The sequence below is a fragment of the Epinephelus lanceolatus genome, chromosome 17, assembly GCF_041903045.1.
Source record: "Epinephelus lanceolatus isolate andai-2023 chromosome 17, ASM4190304v1, whole genome shotgun sequence".
Lineage (NCBI taxonomy): Eukaryota > Metazoa > Chordata > Actinopteri > Perciformes > Serranidae > Epinephelus > Epinephelus lanceolatus.
This window is the reverse complement of record NC_135750.1, coordinates 31723506-31744213: the sequence shown is the minus strand read 5'-3', so window position 1 is coordinate 31744213 and position 20708 is coordinate 31723506. Positions and strand designations below refer to the sequence as shown.

General features: G+C 41.3%; 1 long non-coding RNA gene across 1 annotated transcript; it reads left to right on the top strand.

The window, feature by feature from the left end:
• Positions 1-1322: 1322 nt before the first annotated feature.
• LOC117248238 (uncharacterized) lies at positions 1323-2603 on the top strand. Its single transcript, XR_004500885.1, has 3 exons — positions 1323-1384; positions 1549-1684; positions 2471-2603. It is a non-coding gene; the product is annotated as an uncharacterized LOC117248238 (long non-coding RNA).
• Positions 2604-20708: the final 18105 nt, after the last annotated feature.

Here is a 20708-nt window from a genome sequence, read left to right as displayed (position 1 = left end):
TTTATGTGGTCGAGCACAATCCAATTATCTGATCATCCAAAATGCATTTTAATGCATTGTGTTAAGGGGGTCTTTAAGATAACAACTTGACATACATATTAGCTTTCAAAAGATTAATGTTAGACACAGAAGTGCATTTAGGATATGCAAATATAAAGGCTGAAAGAGGCCAAAAAGAGGCATAAACGAGGATGAGGAGTTTTTTAAGAGCCTCATGGACTCATATTTCAGTCAAATTCAGGAGGAATGTGCAATGTGTTGCATAACCCCGACCCTCTGGGATGCCTCTCACTGTGAAGACATTGTGGATGAATTTGTATGATTTATAAATAGTGTAACGGCACTGGAGAAGATTTTATCATAATAACCAGCCGTCAAAAAAGTGAAGGTTCTTTTGCAATTTCATCCAACCCCTTCACAGAAGGATGAGTTCAAACGTCTCCAGTGGTCCCAGTGGAGAGTAAACAGCTTACACTAGAAGAGGCAGTGCCGTACTCTTCCTATTGAAGTAGCTCCCCGTGTCATTATCTGTATTTCAATTAAAATGCGCCTATTCTCATCTTCAGCACTGATACTAAATCTATTTCTTGCTTTTTTTTCTCCATCTGTCTTCATTAACTTTCTTTTCAAGTCATCTCCTACCAAGGTTAGGGTTAATTCTTAATCTATTCAATTAATTTAAATTGTGGGCCAAAATCTGAGTTTGTAATTATAGTGCATTAATTATCTCTTATTCATTAACAGATTGAATAGTACAGCTTGCTCATGCCAAAAAGCCTTTTTAATATTCAAATTCTGAATATCCACTTCACAACCATCCTCTAATTCAAAAAACACAAAAAATATTGTCAGCTAAGGTGCAGTTTGGCAAGTTGGCAAAACTACATGATGGAAATATTAATAACACATACAGCAACAATAACAGCCTTAATAAAGTCACATTTGTTTTTAGAACTGGCCAAGTATTCCCAAACACCTGAGTGAGAAAATGGATGACATCACAAGGGGTTTTTCAAAAGTCTGACCACCAGGGTCTTGCCTCTGAAAGCAGGATCATCAGGTCATCTGGATGAAGTTATTAAGGAGTGGTTTTTACAGCTCATTTTACTCAGCAAAATTATACAGATAATTCAATGAACCTGAATTATGTGACCGGTGCAAATGGCTATGTTATGTACAACACAAGAAAAAAAAAATAGCAGTGGAACAGCATCTGAAAAACTTGCTGACCTCCAGTGGTTGATGTTTTCACTATGCTGCAATGACACTGAAGTGTGGCTCAGGGTGTGTCAGTGCACAGTGACATCACTGCTGGGTGAGTTCACAGGTGCAACTGGATTAAAGCTTTCACCCAGGGAGGGCAGGATCACCGCATTTCAGCCTGGTATGCAGTTACTCTTTAAAAGAGATTTGAATTTCAGCACAACAAGAATATCTGAAAATGTTCAGAACAAGAAAGCCCTCTTCAAACATGATTCAGTATATTTTCAGCCAGCATGTGGCTTTTGGATGGCAACATCGTTTGATTGGTTTACTACTTTGGTCCAGACTCAACCAATACTGGATGAATTACCATAGGATTCTGTGCAGACATCCATGGTAACCAGACGATGAATTCTCATGGTAATCATCTGACTTGCATCTGACTTCCTACAACGCCACCATGAGATTGAAATTCGCAGATGTGAGTGCAATTTCTTGCAAACCTTATTTGGTACTGACATTCATTATCACTTGATTTTTAATAACCTTGGTGATCCTCTGACTTTTCATATAGTGACATCATCAGGTCAAAATTCATGACCAAATATCTACAAAACTAATGACATTCCCATCAACCTCAATTGCACTTTGTGTTTAGTGCTACTGAGAAGATGTTAGCATGAAGCACACTAAACTTAGGTGGTGAACACGGTAGACATTATCCCTGCTAGCATGTTAGCATTGATATTGTGAGCATGCTAGCACACTGACGTTAGCATTTATCCCAAAGCGAGGTCTGTGTCAAAGTACAGCCTCACAGAGCTGCTAGCATGACTTTAGACTTGTAAGTCCCATTCAAACATACACTGCAAAACTGAAAATATCTCGACATCACTCGAAGGACCTGTATGTGAGAACGCAAAGGTCCAAATCAGTTGGACCGGACATCACATTGACGCTACCCTGCGAGCCCCCTCGTACAAAATCCATGTAATGTCCGACTGAGCAGATGTGTAAATAGAACAGGTCAGAGAATTGCAGTAAGCAAGTGGGCGTACTGATGACATTTCTATCATGCGGTGAAACAGAGCAGACAAAAACGTCTGACTGGAGAGATAAAGAGATTCAAGAACTTCTGTGTGTAAGGGCTGAAGCCAAAATCTTCAGACAAATTCAAGGGATGGCAAGAGACTCTGTTGTTTATGACCAAATTACAAACTGGCTACATGACCATGATGTAATCCATATCATGTGTTGCTTTCTGCAGGCGCCACTCCAGTAGTGAACACCTCCGACATGGACAGTCTCCTGTTGTGTGGTACAAGTGTGAAAGAGAAACTCTGGCCAGTGTCAGAACCTGATTCTTTGGACATTGTCTGGAGTTCATATGAATAAACAGCTTTAGTCTTATTTGGAGACAGACTTTCTTTAATAACTTGAGCAAGAAACAAGGTACACAACAAATGTTGTCACAGATGTTATATTCTTTATTGATGCTTTCAGCTGTCAAATCACAAAACAGCTTATATAGGTGCTACAAGTGCTACATAACAATGCTAACAATGCTACCCCACAATGCTACAAAAAGCCACATTTATATACCCTTCCAAAGCTAAAGCCAAGACAGATAGGTGGCTTTTCACTAACTTCTCCTGTAATGTTGTGGCTCTGTCTAAACAACCTTGACAGGGACAAGGATGAGGGCATCCTAAAAGATTCCACTTTAAAATCTTCCATTCTGTGGGTTTTGCAAAGAGGGTGTCCTGAGATTACTTTTATCTTCGTCGTAAAAAGTTCAGATCAACAAATAAACTTGGTTTTATAAGTTTTACTGTTTTCTTGCCTGGCAATATTTTATAGTCTGCAAAATTACAATTGGGTCAGACGCTTCAGACTGTCCCATGTAATCAAAACATCAAAGCAGAATAACTTAGAGAGTCTCACTGAGTACGCGGCACTGAGCAGTGGTGTGATAAACAAAAGTGTCTTGCCAGTGGCCTCTATGCCCATAAAGAGGAGCAGCCTCCCTGTATACATCCACAGGCCAGTAATTACAGCTAAGCCTGGCTGTTCGCTGCTTCCCTTTTTCTTCGACCCGTCGGTGGTGAAGTCTGAGAGGACAGAGGATTAAAGAACAAACAGTGGACAGCTGGCAGAAGGAAACAGCAGCAGAGTTTGGATGAATCCACTTTTGTTTTGGTCGCACTGGACATGGATTTTCTACACAGTTCAAATACTGATTTTTTTGAGAGAAAGAAATGGCAACATATTGGCAAATAATTGAGTATTATTGCTGTGTCATTAGAAATGTAAGTTTGCAAGATAACACATGGAGCAAAAAGCACTTTTTCTCTTCTCACACGTCATTTTTATTTTCTGACTGAGGAAGACATTTGACAGATTTATAGCCTGTTAGTTCACGCTGTCTGAGTTGCCCTTTCTAATAGGTCCTGCACATAAAGAGTCTGTAGATGCCACTGCTTGATTGACTTGAAAGAGCAGTGCACACAGCTTCAACACTTAACAATGTTTCAAGTTATTTCCTTGTCACAGAAAAATTTCCAAAGAATAAAATCATGAGAGTTTTGCTAGAGTTGTGGCGCCCTTCCGTGATTCATCATTTGGTGTAAGTTGGTCATAAAATTCAGATATCGATGAATTGTCATGCCCTCTGCATCTCATAGTAATGCAGAGGGCAACTTTAGCTTATCTGTATGATGCACAGGTGAAACACATGGTAACACGTGGTAAAATGGTCGCAGTCATGTGCACAATGACCGTACTTAAATTGCATAACTTTACATTGAAACATCAACTTTTGGTTGCACACGAGCCGCAGGTACCTAAGTGATGTAATGTCAGGTTCAATCAACATTTGGTTTCGCACTGGACACAAACTGCAATCTCCTGGGTGTGGGTGGGAATTGTTTGACCCATCCACTTCCCCTCTAGCTTATACAGACTATCTCACTCTACTGCCACATCAGTTTCAGTGTCAAGTATTACCGTGGATGGGTTTACATTGAAGTTACAGTAGTAAAAAGCCTGGTGCATCTAAAAGGTGCCTTTAGCGTCTATATCGCACGTCGAGGTGTGTGACAAAGTGAGGGTATCTGACGCCCTGCAAATGAGAAGGGACTGGGTAAAATCAATCATGTTTAATATTATCGTACATTTTTAGTTTAAGCTCATGCAAATAGTGAAGTTCAATGACATGAACATTGTCAATAGGCCACTAGGTGTACTCTCTCCAGCACCCAACGGCAAGCAGCAAACCAAATAGACAGTAAACAGGGAGGGAACTTCAGGGGGGCGTAAAAATGTCTATAGGTCTGGGTTCTCCTGAGCCTTTTTAATACTACCTGATCAAAGTAGGAAAAATGTACTGTTATGCTGTCTCACCGTTCTGTATAGAAGGTACGATCACTGAAAGGAGGATAGAGTTGTCTCATCTTTAAGCTGGCAGTGGAGATAGTAACAGCCATAAAACGGTGTATGTGTAAAAGGGACAGCCTGCAGGACAGGACCATGGACAAGATGGCTGTGATATTTTAACAATGTGTTATGTATGCGACCCACTGCGGGAGATTTCAAAAGCAGCTAGCAGCAGTTAGCAGCTAACTCAAAGAAGAAGAACAGTGGCCGAAATATTAGCAAATTGGAAAACAATGAGGTCTGAGAGCTTCTACCCTCTGGGCATAGGATGAGATCAGCCACCACATAACAGGGATGGTAAATGATTGTTCTTGCAATGCCATTATTGTTTATAGTGTATGTTCGTAGGCTGTGTTACAGTATATGTCACACTACAGACTGTCACTCTTGCGTCAAACATCATGCCCATCACACCTCTTTTGCTTCTGCGATGCAGGCATTCAGTCTAAAATTACACACTGGAGCAGGATGACGCCATCGTTGTTTGGTTTGTAGGAGAAACTGGTGGTGTTTTGGAGGGAACAAGTGTCCGTGTTTGATTCTGCATGTATCTGATCCACCAACCAGCACTTTTTTTTAGTGCAAAAACTTTATTTCTTAAATGGTTCTTCCCTCATTTCCAGTCTTCTCCCAGTAAAATAGTATAGCTAATGGAGGCTGGTAGCAAGTTGAGGCAACAAAATCGAAATACAGGTTGTCTTTATAGATTATATTGATTGACAAGAATACTGTCAACATTTGATGCCTTTTTATTTTGTGTTTCTAGAGTTACGTTTTTATGTGACATGTAAGGAATTGTTAATACCTCATATTTCTTAAAGGGAGATGGTGTGATATTTTCCACCAGGAGAAGTATGGCAGATTATCTCTCTTGTTGTAGTCTTGCCTATAGAGGCCCTGCAAGATCCCCAGTCTTTGCAAAATCTTAGAATATGTGAATAATGACTCACTTTTTCTTTTGATGTGACAGGATGCTAGACTTCTGTCTTCAAAGTCTTCACAGTTTTGTTGCGTATGGCAGACATAAAGTGTATGTTTGTTTTAGATTATACAATTTTAAAAACCTGACACAGTTTAGTAATTTTGGTACACTTATAAACTCGTTCCTCATGAGGACTGAGGGAGATTGGAGAGCAAGTGTGAAATTGTAAATTGCGACAGCTGGGTTTGATGTTGAATTCCACAGAAAAGAAAGTCATAATCTTGGACCCAGACTCCCTTCAGAGAGCCAGGCTTTGCCTATAAATAATCCTTGCACTCATTCGCTAAGGCTGCTTGCTGCCTTGCAAGCGAAAACAGCTGCGAGGAGAAACAGTTCTTTTCCCCGTCTTTGTTTCTCTTTAATTGACTTTTTAACAAGGCTGTGTTCAAGTTGACCAGCTACACCCCTTCATTACCGGCCACCACTCACACACACATGCACTTGTCCTATTGGCTGAGGTAGAAAACTCATTAAAATTGTGTGTGTGTATGCGTAAAATGCTCCCAATTTCTGAATCAATGAGCTATGTGCAGAGGAGCATAAATGAACAACATGTTATATGCATGATAATGCCGACCCCCTCGGTTTCTGTCAGGGGAGGTCAAACTACATAATATATTCTGACTGAGATGAAAACACCCTCTTGGGTGGATTTGTGCCAAATGATTTCAAGCCATTGTAATAAAGTCCTAGTGAGAACTCTCACCAGGAGCATAATTTGCAACAGTAACCAAACACTGGGTGGTTAGAACAGTAAATATAATGACTTTCATTTACTGGGTGTATACTACCGTTTTATATTACATGGGCATACAATAAACATTAACATTTCAAATGTAAATTCCTCAGATTATTAGTTTAAAGGTCCAGTGTATAGGATTTAGGGCGATATATTGGTACAAATGGAATATGGTATTCATAACTATGTTTTCATTGGTGTATAATCACCTGCGATAAAGAATTATTGTGTTTTTGTTAACTCAGAATGAGCCATTTATGTCTATATACTGAGCAGGTCCTCTTCCATGGTGTTCACCATGTTTCTGCAGAAAGGACAAACCAAACACCAGCCCTTTTTACACAAGCCCCTTTTACACTGCCAGATTTTTGGCGAATGTTGGGCCGTTTTGCCGGCAAACTGCAAGTGTTTAGACACGGAGCTGGATTGGCGAGTTGATCTGAGGTGCCCAGTTTTCCGCCTCGTAGGGTAGACATATTGGCGGAAACTTTTTGGTTTAAAAACAACGAGGCGCCCTTCCGCCACGGGAGGGGCTGTTGATGACCTGTGGAAGGAGCTGTTGATGACGCCGCATGTGCAACCCACTGGTGGTGGATAAACAGGAAACAGCTGATAGCAGGAATGAGCAGCTAGTACTAGTAGCAAGAGGGAAATGCAAACCTGACAGACACTACAGTAAAGATGAGCAACTGGAGAGACAAAGAATTGCATGCCCTCCTTGTCCTCGCAAATGAAGAGGGCATTAACCGTCAAGTGACGGGGATGGTGAAGAACGGGCCGACTTATGAGAGAATTGCCGAAGGACTGACCAGCCACGGCTTCCCTTTAAGTATGTCACTGTTTGCGTCACACACTCAGCTACACGTTTTGTTACTTGCTCACGCCCCCCATTGCCCCGAAAAAGGCACATTCTGTATGAACAAAAGTAGGCAGGCTGTCAGGCTGGGACTCAAGGCAGGACTCAGACGCAGAGATGACTTGGTTTAAATTGACTTTATTTTCAAAACCAACGTTCTCTATACCAAGAGACAAAACAAACAGTGACTATGAAATTTATCTAGAGGTTGTTTTTTTTTAAAAAAAAGGAAGGTAACAAAAAAACGCTCCAAATGGAGGAAATAACTATAGACCAGTGGCTAGGAAAAATAACAAATTAAAAATCACTCCCAGAGGAGGCAAACAAAAGGCTATGTGAAGACTTAACAAAAAAGCTCCGACAGGAGGAAACCCAGACTAGACTCAAAATAAGCTCACTCCTAAAAAACGGAGGACCTAAGGTAAACTATGGACAACAAAATCAAAATCGCTCCAAAGGAGGAAAACAAACGGCTATGAAAAATAATCCTGAGCTAAGGCAAGAAACTAAGATATAAAAGTTACAAACAAAAAATCACTCGTTTTAGAGGAACAACGGCTTACGTGAAGCAACACTGAAAATCGCTCCAAAGGAGGAAAACAAACGGCTATGAAAAATAATCCTGAGCTAAGGCAAGAAACTAAGATATAAAAGTTACAAACAAAAAAATCACTCGTTTAGAGGAACAACGGCTTATGTGAGGCAACACTGGCTGTGGAACAAGGCTTGGAGATGAGCTCGGGTGATCAGACGAAGACACTCTGGCACAAGACAAGGGAGACACAGACTATTTAAACACACGGAGGTAATGGGGAACAGGTGGAGACAATTGGTAATCAGGGTAGACACACAGGCGACACATGAGGAAGGGCAAGTGCTCTGAAACGAGAGGAGAGTAAGGCCTTCAAAATAAAACAGGAAATGACAAGACCAAATTCCCAAGACAAGACAAACCTCACCGCGGTGTGACACAGGCGACATTTTGCTGCGCTCCCTGATTTTGTTTTTATACTGCCAATGCTGAAAGAAGACTGATTGGGCTTTCCTGCAAATTTGCACAATTCCTATTTAAGAAGGGCTACAGAGATCTCACTATATGGTCACTACAAAGTCCCTTCTTCATGCAGCCTTTGCACTTCTACACAGAACCAAACAACGGCACCATGTTGCCACTCCAGTGTGTGATTTTAGACAGCATGCCGGCATCACAGAATTAAAAGAGGTGTGACAGGCATGATGTGTAACACGACAATGTCGTCTTCCAGTGTGACAGATACGCATCAGGAGAGCTTTATTAACAGTAACAATGGCATAGCATGGCAATAACAACAGCTGCTTTTGCTCTCTGCTTAAAGTGTAGGGAGCTCGTGGACCTCGCCATCTTCTTAATTTGTGTAGATTTTTGTTTTTTATTTGTTTTCTTTGAGTTAGCTGGGTCACGCTAATAATATCGTCAAAACATCAGACCCATTCCTTCCATGGTCCCGTTCCGCTGGCTGTCCCTTTTACAAAGAAATTGTCTCGGCACTGTTACTACCTCCGCTGCTGACTGAAATGCCAGATGACTGTCCTTTAATTCCATGATCGTACCTTATATAGAGAATGGTGAGGAAGAATAACGGTGCGAAAATCCCACCCTGATCAGGCAGCGTAAAAAAGGGCTGTTGTCTATGGATAGGGCCATTAACGTTTTCACATCAGCCACCATAGGTCTCCTACTGTACATGCTTTGCATGTGGGAGAAGTTTCAGTTGGTGTTGAGTTGCAATGTGCAACCTCACCACTAGATGTCACTGAATCCTACACAGTAGACCTTTAAAGATGGTGATTCATCAGAACATTTAGTTTGTTGATGTTATAAATTATTATGGTGGGTAACCACCTATGCAAAAAATGACCCACACTTGAGACTGCACTGTAAAGATATCATTAAACCATTTTTGTTCCTTTTCGAGTTCCTTACAGTTTCATTTTCTTAAATAAAAAGCCTGACTTCAATTTGAGTGTGAAAGTTAATTGCTGACCTTGGCACAGTAATTTGACAGAAAAAGTGTTTACTCAAGGTCAGAAATATGGCAGTGGTGATGACAACTGAGTTCCTGAAGTGGGGGGTGGGGTAAATTTAATTCCAGCAGCAGCGGTCTGCATTGTTTCTTGTTTCAAGAATTATTTTCTGTATTTCTTGAAACAATTCCTATTGACTTATTGAGTTAAGGTTTCATAACTCAATTATGAATAGATAGGCCTTGATTAGATTTAGTGACAAAAGTTAAAGTCCAAAGAAAAGAATCTGCCTTACCTGAACAGCCTTTGAATTCTGTGAGTATCTTTAGCTAAAAGCATTATGACTTTTGTGATGCCTGTGATGGGTTAATGCTAAATGCTGATAGAAGAGTAAGCACAAGTAGAGAGGAGTCATAAAGTGAATGAACTGACTCAGTTAAACAGCAATCTGTTAACTTTGCTCACATTAGCTTACTTTGGCCACCATGAGCTTCTGGTCATACCACTAAACGAGGCTGTGGCTAAACTATAGACTGTATAAATAACTGTTGTAGCTACCATAATGTCACCCATTGGTTTATGGACTGCCTCAAGTTCAGCATCTTAATTGTCGTCATCTTGGGTTTTTGGAACCAGAAATGACCATATCTGGTCAAGAGGCTGGCGCTGTAGAGGAGTGTGGGGCTGATCTGACTGAGAAGCCGAGGACGCTTTTGGTAGACAGCCTGTCACTGGAGCAGCCCTGTCCTTAAATTCTCATAGCTTTGGGCCTCAATAAAATGTGGATGGGGGAGTTATAAAACAATTCACTGCTTGTACAGTTTTTATTAAATTAACTATAGAGACCAAACCATTTATTTATTTATTTATTCATTTTGTATCATCATTTTAATAACATGGGAGTCTATTACTCTGTTTTGGAGCCAGCCTCAAGTGGCCATTCAATGAACTGCAGGTTTTGGCACTTCCTGATTGGCTTTATTTTCAGCCTTGGATGTTGGGCAAATCTCCAGAGTGAACTATACTGACTGTAAACAGAGTGTCTCATTCCTGATAAATTCACATTTTCATTTGTAGGATGAATGACCTTATTAATCTTTTAAGTTACATATTCTTACTTTAAACTACACAATCGTAAAACCTGCACTATTTGCAGCACCCATAACATACTATATAGCTGCAACTTTCCACATTAGCAGCCCCAAGGGGCATCAACAAATAAAAGTATGAAAAGTGTTTGAACTTCAATACCCCCCAAATCCCGCAGTACACAACACGACCTGGCTGCTCTGAGACACTTTATGATACCAAATGATACCAAAGGGACTGCAAGGCAGACAGTCTAACATTGGTGAGTCCGGCTTTCTGTATTTCACTGTGAAGTTTTAATACTTCCTTTCCAGCAGGCAGAGAGAGATTTCACACCAGTCACCACAACTGACTCTGGAATTTCATTTTGGCAAATACCATAAATGTGCACCACCAATGGAGGGTGATGATGGGACTCTCTTCCCTGTTGCAGCCTCACTTTGTGGCACAGTCTGATAAGACAGGGGTAAGTAGCTTGCCTCATGCAGGTTTCATTAGTAGCAATGTATTAAATTCAAATAATTGCACGCTTTTATGACACTTAGTGTCATTTTAGTGACTAAATTAACCTCCTCTGCATTCATACAACACTCTGGGTATTTCTTGGATAACAATTTCTTCTACTGCATGTTGATTAAGCAGTAAAACACTCTGGGTATTTGACACAACAATGTAAAATTAGCTGACCACCTCTGTGTGCTGTAGACACATACTGCTCAGTAATACATCAGCATACTGCTGATGTGCTAAATATACAAGAATCATCATTTTTAATAATTCTGAAACAGATGCAAGTGTTAAAAATAAAAACACATTTTGGGGAATATTTTCAAAAAGTGAAGATGAGAGGTTGTTTTTTCCCCTTTTTTCTTTCCTTCCTGCCCTTCCATTTGGCTTATTTACCTGTTTCAGCTGCCACAAGGCTGCTGGATTAGCAAGCACCCCAAGGGGTAAGTTGTTCACTTTACAGAGGACTTCAGGGGAACTGAGCTGATGTTATCGTTTCCTCTGAAGTCTGTGCTATCTCTTTGAACACACTTTATCTTCACATCTCTGCACTCGCCGGCAAATGGAGCAACACACAAGGGCTGCTTTGAAATGAATTAGCAATAGGAAGGTGCCCGAGTCACTTGTGAAGCATACTTAATTTGTATAACATAAATTAATGTTCTAAAAATAAGGACCTCATCCATCCTTTGAGCGGGCTCACCGTGAGCTTGAAACAATGAAATCCAGACAGTGATGAGGGATGACATTGAAAAATTAGTGGAGTCAAAATGTCACCTTCCCCCCTGAAGTGCTGCAACCAGGCAACCATAAAAAAAAGTACAGAAACAGAAGATGAATGAACGAAAGAGGTGCTAAGAATCCAACACTAGCTGCGATCCCAGCTGACGGGGAGAGAGCAAGGCAAAAAGACTGACAGACTTCAAGGGAGCTCAGAGAGACCTTCTTGCCTTTGTCTGGTCCCTCTCGCCCCTTTCTGCGATGGCTGGAAATAGCAAATGTGTGACACTTGGCTCCGGGGGGCCCAGGCTGCTATAAGCCAGCAATGAAATGTGATGCTTTTTGCCATGGCTGCGCACTTCTACTGTTGTTGTTGTTTGGCTGTGGAGGGATCAGAGCGGGGACTCAGGGCTCTACTGTACACCCAAAGGAGAGTAGATTTCATATTCCAGAGTGAAATGCCTTCTGGCACTGTTCCGCCAGCCCTTGATTTGAATAGACAAGAGCTGCTGGGGAGGATTGAGGGATAAAAGAGGCCGGGGGACAGAAGTGACTGGATCCTAAAAAACAGACACAAAGTCTAGATGCTGTATCAGCACCCAGACATATGGAGAAACAGAGTGCTGACTGTGAAGCGACACTACAGCTACATCCTCACTAAGAGGTTTTTTTCACTTTAAAATGCATAACTGTTGCTATGTTTACACTAGGGATGGGCATGACTACTTGAATAGTCATTTAGACGTCAGTATTCGTTCAATCTATAGAGTACTCAGTGCTGCCCCTCCCACATGTGAACATGACTTATATATATTTATTATTTAAGAAGGGTAAACTCTTATTTCATTGTAGACCTGTATGCATTGTATTGCTTTGTTCAGCACCTCCCTGCTCCGCTGTCACTCTCTTTCTCTCTGTTTATCATAAGCAGCATGAGAGCTCCACACCAGTTGGGGAGATAGGTTTAATGACAGAGTTGAGCGTTGAGCATTTCAGAGTGAGTTTGTTTGGACCTTTAAATGGCTTGGCATCAGCTGTGTGTCAGCTTTTGCCAGCTGAGCAGATATTGAACTGACCAAGAGGATAGCGGCACAGATACGTTCCCTCATTACTGTGTTTAACTTGTGTAATGCTGACGACAGCGTCAGAAAGTTTGTTGATTTTTCTCATGTCAACTTTGAATTTATGGTTAATATATGTATTGGTGCCTGGTTGTTAAATAAATAGATTTCAGATTGGAATTGTTTTACGTTGTTTTACTTACATTCCCAATAACATCAGATTTTTTTTTTCAAGTACTCCACAATAATTTAATGCCAGCACTTTACTTAAAATGCCCATCCCTTGTTTATGCCTATCGTCAAACACATTGTTCTCATGCACTGTTTGTAAGTACACCTTAAAATGGTAATGCACCACAATTCATACATAATTCCTTTAATCATGAGTCAGTAATTCATGTCTGACTTATGTAAACAGAAAGGCTTTGATCATATGACGAATGTGCTGACGGGAGTCAAGTAGAAAGCGGTCCAGTCAGGAGGCAGGTTGGGGCGGTGGAGGGGTCACAAAACACGTCTACCTCATAAGACTAGTGTTTGGAACAATATGAATGCAACTGAACTTTGAGTTTCTCTAAAGTACGTTGTCACCGTGTTCATCCTCCTAAACCTAACCTATGTAACTTAATAAGTACATTAACGTCAAACATAGGGTGCTAATTCTTTTGATCATTTGATTCTTTGTTTGTGTGTTTTTGTAAGATATCATAATATCATGAAAAACAAAGGACTGGAACCGTGTGAAACCAACTGAACTTTGAGTTTCTTTAAACTACATTGTCACCGTGTTTATCTTCCTAAACCTAACCTATGTAACTTAAGTTACCTGAACCTAAACACCCCTGACCATGTTTCTTTTCCTGAACCTAACCCAAATAACTTACCTAAACCCAGCCTACGTAACTTTACTTTTAAAACATTATACCTAGGTCTACATACCTTTTGATTGATACCTTTTGTGAGTCCTATTTTCCCATTGCCATGACTTCCTCTGGCGCTGGATCATGCTACTGCTCAAGTATGTTGCCGTGTTTGCAGTGTCATTTTTTTTTATCTGGTTTTTTTTTTTCTCGACATCTCAGTGGTATTGACAGTTGTTGTTTGTCCAGTGTACTGTATGTGAATGGTTGTGATATGTGTTTTTAGGTGGCGATTATTTCTGAAACTGTGATAAAATGCTCATATGCATAGAGAACATTTTACAGCAAAAGAATTTAAGTGTGGATGTGGCCTGAGCTGCCTTGTTAGGTCGTAGCTATAAAGTACCACACATATAATGACCCTGGATAATGTAACAAGACATTGGGCTCTAGTTTCACAGACCGGGTGCGGCGGGGGCGCAGCGCACCTGCGCTTCACTAACTAGGTGTGGCCAGGCGGATTTTGTAAGTTTGGCACACCGTGCGCGCTGTTGCAGCTACTCCTCTATCCCACCTCCGTCCCTCCTACCGGCGCAAGTCGGAAAGAGGGAGGAGAGAAGGCGTGGAGTGGGTTTTAAACACATCACACCAATCAAATGAGCCCCTCTCCTCGCCCTTCAATGCGCCGCGCGAAGGTGTAATGAGAGTTTACTCAATTCGCCATGGCAGAAGAGAGCAGCAGTGTCAGACGGCCAAACTCCTCCCAGGAGGAAACTGATGTTTTGGTCCGGGAGGTCCAAGCTCGCAGTGTCCGAATATACGGAACTGCGAGCAGACCTCCACGGGCTGATGATGCAAAGGTAGCCTGGGAGGAGGTCACCACAATTGTAAATCAATGTTGCGTTTCTCTCGTGCGCGCGCGCGCTCTCTTTCTCTCTCGCAGTCTCACTCTGTTTCTTTTCTTTTGACTTTTCTAAGATGACAGATGCTGAATATATACTCCCTATCTGATGCTGTGGCTGTTTGTGGTTGGCTGAGAGCAGCTGTGTTAATCAAATCAGGTTGGGTTTCAATTACACGTGCCAAACGTGCCAAACGGTGCCAATCCCCTTTGATCTGACATCAGATGTGACGGGACAGTCGATATAGAGATACATTTATGTGCTGATTGCAAATAGTTGCATTGAATAGTGGTTTTGTGTCTATTTATTGCATTGTTAATGTGCCTGATATTCTGGAAACCTGCCTGTGAGGTTTTGGTGACGTGTGCGCACTGTCCGCCAGTCAGCCAAACTTCGGCTTACACCGGCTGCGCTCCGCCTGCGCTGACAGTAGACGTGGTTTCAGCTGGCGAGCATTTAGCGCACCTTCGGCGAAGCCTTTTGGCACAAAACTGTCACTGCGCCAAGCTGTCGACACCTCCCCCTGCTGCGCCAACACACCCATCTCTGCGCACCTCGGTCTGCCAAACTACCAAACTGAGCGCGCCTCGGGTTGCGCTGCTCGAAACTAGCTCTGCGCGGGGTTCGCCACCCTGCGCCACCTGCGCTGCGCCAGGAAACTAGAGCCCTTTGTGTTATGGCCACTGACCAGCGTTGCAGAGGACAAGAAGCCGGTCAGAGGCAAAAGTCTGAGGAGTAGCAAATTCGTATCACTTTGTTGTTGCAGTTGAGAACAAAGTACATCTTCAAAGTTGCTCAATCACCCTGAATTGACCCTGAGGCCAAAATTGAATTTATCTGAGGTGCAGATTGTTTTCAGCTCTCTGAACATAGCAATCTTCTGCTTCCACCTGCCAATAATGCCACAGATAACAGAATTTTAAGCTTTGTGTTCAGATGTTTGGAGTCGTAGTTAACATTATGTTTCCATGTAAACAGGCTAACACCTTTGACCTTTTACCAGATATTTTCCACGTTGTTCATCCTTTGTACTGATAATTCAGCACGAAGAGTTCCATGCCCTTCTCAGCTGTAGAAATGCTGTCACTCACCTCATGTTGTGGATGGAGAAAATAAATGGGTAAACCATTTCTTCACTGGTAAAATGCTGAGTTAGAGAGAAGTTGAAAAATGTATGAACACATTTTTCTCTAATGCAAATATGTTTCTTCCATCTATTCTGACATGTTTTGAATACATATTGGATTGTCTAGTGCTGACTATGCAAGGCTTTTGGATTTCATTCAAGTAAATGTCAGTTAATTTTTATCTTATTTGGGGTAATGTTCAGCTAGACACAAGGCACATATCTCTTACAAGATCTCAGACACTTATTTTAAGCTCTGAAGTTTGAAGACAAAAAAATATCTACATCAAGTTTTAGTCTTAGTATTTTGTATTTTCTGGCAGACCTGTGAGGCTGAACAAAGGTGCTTTGAGATAAATGCTAATTAGTACTAAACACAAAGTACAACAAACCCTGATGAATGTTATTGTCATTATTAATGTCACTAGTTTTGCAAGTATTTGGTCATAAACCCAAAGTACTGGACAAAGAGAAAATTTGCCCTGATGACGGTCATGGTCATCCTGATGAAGTCATCGAGATTCGTCCTCTAGGGACCATGAGTATCTGCGCCAAACGTCATGGCAATCCATCCTGTAGTTGGCAAACCATTCCATTCAAAACTGAAAAGAACACTTAAAGCACTTTAAACCAGTCACACAAGGCATTTTCAAACAGAACAGTTCTGGGGACTTCCCGAGAGGAACTGTCCGATGGGGAGCTTCTGCGAGTCCTCCACACCTTCAGGGGCTTTTTTGTTTTCTGTTTGCATTTGCACCATCAATAGGAACACCGGCAGTCGGCACAGTAACATGATCTTCTCTTTGACAAGTCAAAATTGTGTTGTATTTCCATTGTCACATATATGTCCAGTAAAGCCAGGACTTTTTTCATTAGTAGCTGGTTGTGTTTTTTGTTGTTTGTTCTTCACAAGGCCGAAGGGTTTGAAAAATTGCGGCTTCCCGTTTTGCTTTGGCTGTGTTTAACCAATCAGTGTATACTTATGACATCTGGACTGATCACTGTACACTTATGTAACTCATGACTCCTGTTGTGCTGGAAGGGTATCTGAAATAGGAGCTAAAAAGTCCCTCAAAACAGCCTTCAAAAACGAAGATCATTCCTAATTCCTGTGGTGCAGACACAACAAAAAGGTGGGAGGTTCATAGAACTATGATAAAGTTCCTCAAGTCCGAAAACATCTATAGTGTAGGGCGCAATTTTTGTGCCATAACACTGTTACACTTACATCCACCTTACCTGTATACTGTTTAAATACACACTTTTTTAACATTTAAATATGATCTAAGCAAGATTAATCTAAGTATGTTGTTCTGTGATATCCACGATACCTCATGCATGTGAACTTAAGCAACCTATAATAATGAACAATTCATTTTTTTCCAGCATCCTTTGCACTGTTGTCCTTTGCAACTGTTGTCCAATTTCATTGTTCTTGTTGCTTGCAATACCGTAAATATATCTATATGTATATACACTTTTATATACATATTCATATCTGTGCATAGTAGCAAAATGTTTATGTTTATATTTTTCAACTTTGTTGTCCTTGTTTTAGCTCTATGTTTGTTTCTGTTTAAGTACATTGAGAGTCAAATTCCTTTTTGACTGTGAAAAGCTTAATCTCATGATAGTACTGGAAACTACAAAATTCATGGCAATCCACCAGTTCATGAAATTGTTGAGTCTGGAACACTGATCAATATTGCCATCAATGTGCACCTGTAGTTAGTTAGCATAGTGGCTCAATATTCAGCGCACATCCCCCAACTTGAAGACTGTAGCATCCAAAACTGGTTGGGTAAGGTCCTGTAGGTTTTTGCCTGTTTGAAGTCATCCTGACTTATTTCAAGAAACTTTTTCAAGTGAAAATCACTTACTTACCAATCTTAGTTTGCTTGGTTCAAGCAAAATAAAGCTACTAACTAAAATGTTTTCACTTGATAGGGCATTTTTGCTGAGCAAAAGCTTCACAGAAGCTCTAAAACGCTGCACCAGTAACTCTCTATTGACATCATGTCTCCTGCAGAACAGCAATAAGCGGTCAGCTAGCACGTGGAAGTAGTGCTTCATTGTTGATACCACTCACACATGCCTACACAGACAGATTTTACAATGAGCTCTGCATTTGTAGCCCTGATCTCACCTGAGGTTTTTTATATCATTTTCTTTTCACCGCCTCAAAGGATTAATCAGAGGCTCTTATAATGCAGCCGCGAATAAGCAGACATATCTCTTTCTCCTCCCTTTGACCTGAATGCAGCAGCAGCTTTCCTTCCTCTTTTGTAACGACTGCCATGAGAGCGCATCAAACACATGCCCTCTGCACCCGAGGCAATGAAAAATAAATCAACAAACAAATGAATAAGTAATCACAGAGGGAGAAAAAACAGGAGCCTGTAAAATATGTGTGAAAAAAGCCATTTATCTGAATGATTCTTGTGTTTCTGAGCCTTTTGTGTTTGTGATAATCCAACGTGTATTTTGGGAAACATGTCTGTTTCCGGGTCCCTGATCTCATTCGATTTATGTTCATTGTTCTTTTTCTGATCAAGCAAGATGTAAAAAGGCCTCAGTGCGTTGGATTTGTGTGCGGTATTGTTGGCTATATTGTATGCATCACTCCCCACAGGCTTCTTGCATTTGAGCCAGCAACATAGAGCTAAAAACACTCCGTTGCTGCTGGATGATGTCTTGGCTGCAAGAATTGAATGAAAGTGTTTTTTGTTTTTTTTTTATCCTGCAAAGGCGCCACCTTGATGTTTTAGAAATAGCTTCATAGTGGTGAGAGCTCAGAGGCATCAACCAGATGGTCGCACCTGTGTGCACAGCTGTGTGGAATAGCTGTGTATTTAATAGAGAAATAAACACAAAGATACTCATTCAGCTGGCAATAAGGTTATCTTTGAAATCCTATAAAAGGACTCTATCATCATTAAAACAGTTAACCATTCAGTGTGTAATTAATTACTTGTAGAGAAACTGCAGATGCTGCAGTGTTCATGAATTTAAAAAAAAAAGAAGAAACCAACTCCTGCATCTTATCGAGCTGTAACCCAAGTCACTGACCCATGCTGTTTATAGCTTATGTATACCTGCTGAGCCATGTCAGTCGACTCTTAATGTGCATTAGGCTCTCCTTCTAATGTTGACACGGAGGTCATTAATTCACATCAAGGACACCTCTGTAATAGACTTGTATCACGCAAATACAGTGGCTGTTAGTTTGCAAACAGCTTAGCAAGCAGCGAGCGTTCCTTGTGCTTTGATTCGTTGCTAAGTGCTTCATCAATCACAATCCCAGACAGATCATTAGAGGCTTCTAGGATGACAAGACCAGCCAAAACATCTACAGCAGATTGCTCCAGACCACCCCTCAAACCTTTAATTGCACCCGAGGTTGGCAGTTATCAAAGACACACAGTGATAAGTGACTCACTCAATAGTAGCCATTAGTTAAAGCAACTTGTTAGTGTCAAGGGTTTTTTAAATGACTTGCCTTGCAATATAGTATGTCAGGAGCAAAGCAACATGTGCTTTTTTCTGTGTAGCAGAGGTAGAACTGAAAACGCTGTAGGCCTTTGAGCAAACTGTGCTGCACAACACATTGCGGTTTTTAATAAGAGCTCTAATTCAGCTGTTTTCGGCCTCAGATTTAAGTGGCAGACTGTGAAACCAGATGGTTGTTGGATTGTATCCCCTGTCAACATGTTTTTAAGTAAGGTACTTAAAACAACATGATGAAGATAATGCTGGCTTCAGTTTAGTTTAGTTGACAAAAAGTTTATATCTCAGTTTGTTTTTGGTCTGTCCACAACTGTGTTCTACAATTACATTTCTTTTTTGTATTTATTTGTTATTTTACACACAGAGGCCTGAAATACTTGAAATATACAGTACAGGCCAAAAGTTTGGACACACCTTCTCATTCAATGCGTTTTCTTTATTTTCATGACTATTTACATTGTAGATTCTCACTGAAGGCATCAAAACTATGAATGAACACATGTGGAGTTATGTACTTAACAAAAAAAGGTGAAATAACTGAAAACATGTTTTATATTCTAGTTTCTTCAAAATAGCCACCCTTTGCTCTGATTACTGCTTTGCACACTCTTGGCATTCTCTCCATGAGCTTCAAGAGGTAGTCACCTGAAATGGTTTCCACTTCACAGGTGTGCCTTATCAGGGTTAATTAGTGGAATTTCTTGCTTTATCAATGGGGTTGGGACCATCAGTTGTGTTGTGCAGAAGTCAGGTTAATACACAGCCGACAGCCCTATTGGACAACTGTTAAAATTCATATTATGGCAAGAACCAATCAGCTAACTAAAGAAAAACGAGTGGCCATCATTACTTTAAGAAATGAAGGTCAGTCAGTCCGGAAAATTGCAAAAACTTTAAATGTGTCCCCAAGTGGAGTCGCAAAAACCATCAAGCGCTACAACGAAACTGGCACACATGAGGACCGACCCAGGAAAGGAAGACCAAGAGTCACCTCTGCTTCTGAGGATAAGTTCATCCGAGTCACCAGCCTCAGAAATCGCAAGTTAACAGCAGCTCAGATCAGAGACCAGATGAATGCCACACAGAGTTCTAGCAGCAGACCCATCTCTAGAACAACTGTTAAGAGGAGACTGCGCCAATCAGGCCTTCATGGTCAAATAGCTGCTAGGAAACCACTGCTAAGGAGAGGCAACAAGCAGAAGAGATTTGTTTGGGCCAAGAAACACAAGGAATGGACATTAGACCAGTGGAAATCTGTGCTTTGGTCTGATGAGTCCAAATTTGAGATCTTTGGTTCCAACCGCCGTGTCTTTGTGAGACGCAGAAAAGGTGAACGGATGGATTCCACATGCCTGGTTCCCACTGTGAAGCATGGAGGAGGAGGTGTGATGGTGTGGGGGTGTTTTGCTGGTGACACTGTTGGGGATTTATTCAAAATTGAAGGCACGCTGAACCAGCATGGCTACCACAGCATCCTGCAGCGACATGCCATCCCAGCCGGTTTGCGTTTAGTTGGACGATCATTTATTTTTCAACAGGACAATGACCCCAAACACATCTCCAGGCTGTGTAAGGGCTATTTGACCAAGAAGGAGAGTGATGGAGTGCTGCGGCAGATGACCTGGCCTCCACAGTCACCGGACCTGAACCCAATCGAGATGGTTTGGGGTGAGCTGGACCACAGAGTGAAGGCAAAGGGGCCAACAAGTGCTAAACA